The 983-nt window shown below is 39.4% G+C and overlaps 1 non-coding gene across 1 annotated transcript; it reads right to left on the reverse strand.

Annotated features, from left to right (window-relative positions):
- Window positions 1–520: 520 nt before the first annotated feature.
- TRNAQ-CUG (transfer RNA glutamine (anticodon CUG)) lies at window positions 521–592 on the reverse strand. The gene has a single exon. It is a non-coding gene; the product is annotated as a tRNA-Gln (tRNA).
- Between the last annotated feature and the right edge of the window lie 391 nt (window positions 593–983).

The following is a 983-nucleotide window of genomic DNA, read 5'->3' on the forward strand; positions in this document are numbered from 1 at the left end:
CACAGAATACACACAGGCTAATACAAAATGAAAGAAAACATCAAAAGTACGTGAGAAGTAAAGCCAATGTAAGTGGGCTTTATGTAGCTTATATCTATGTTGCACAAATTGAGGTGTTAATTTTGTTGGATCATATTAAAACCAAAATTTGATGTAGATACTCCTATACTATACTCGCTTGTCTTCAAGTTTATTCATTTATCGCCTTGTTGCCTTCTCAAATTCTCCTCATCCCCCAAGGCTTTGAAACTCAGTGTCATTGGTTATCAATCGTGAAAAATTTTGGTGAATGGGGAATCGAACTCTCGAATTCCCTTGTTGAAAACTTACACCACCTACATCAAGGGCACTTGTTGTCCAAGGCAAGCACCCGAAAGAGAACGCATGCCGGGGTGAAGAAGACTCTTCCACGCTAAACTTTAATTCAACATTCGTGGTGGCCACATACCTCCTAATTATATATTTGTTGCATAAATCGAGGGGTTACTTCAGTTTGATAAGAAAAGGCAAGGAGAGAAAAAGGTCCCGCCGAGATTTGAACTCGGGCTACTGGATTCAGAGTCCAGTGTCCTAACCACTAGACCACGGGACCTTGATGACTTCTGTATCAATACTTAAAAATATATTGTTAAATTTTAACTCACAGAAGCTCCTAATGCCCTGTACCTGCAACGACGCGAGGCTGCGCCTTATGCATGCTTTGGTTGGGCTCGTTGGAGAATATTTTTTGCGACTGTTTCTCCGTTTTTAAAATACTATGTGAAAGGAAGAGGGGAGAGAGAGAGAGAGAGAGAGAGAGATGAAATGGAATGTTTAAAAGGCCTATGAGAGGAGATATGATCCAAATGTAGAGAATAGACAATACAAAAGACTAAGGTTAAAAATACCAAGATGTGGAAAAATAAGAGACCCAGGGAACACCAGCTTCTGGCTACGTATATAAATGTATATGTATACATATGTATATGTACATACACATGTAG

This window comes from Adiantum capillus-veneris, chromosome 23, assembly GCF_014529385.1.
Source record: "Adiantum capillus-veneris isolate H3 chromosome 23, ASM1452938v2, whole genome shotgun sequence".
NCBI classification, from domain to species: Eukaryota; Viridiplantae; Streptophyta; class Polypodiopsida; order Polypodiales; family Pteridaceae; genus Adiantum; species Adiantum capillus-veneris.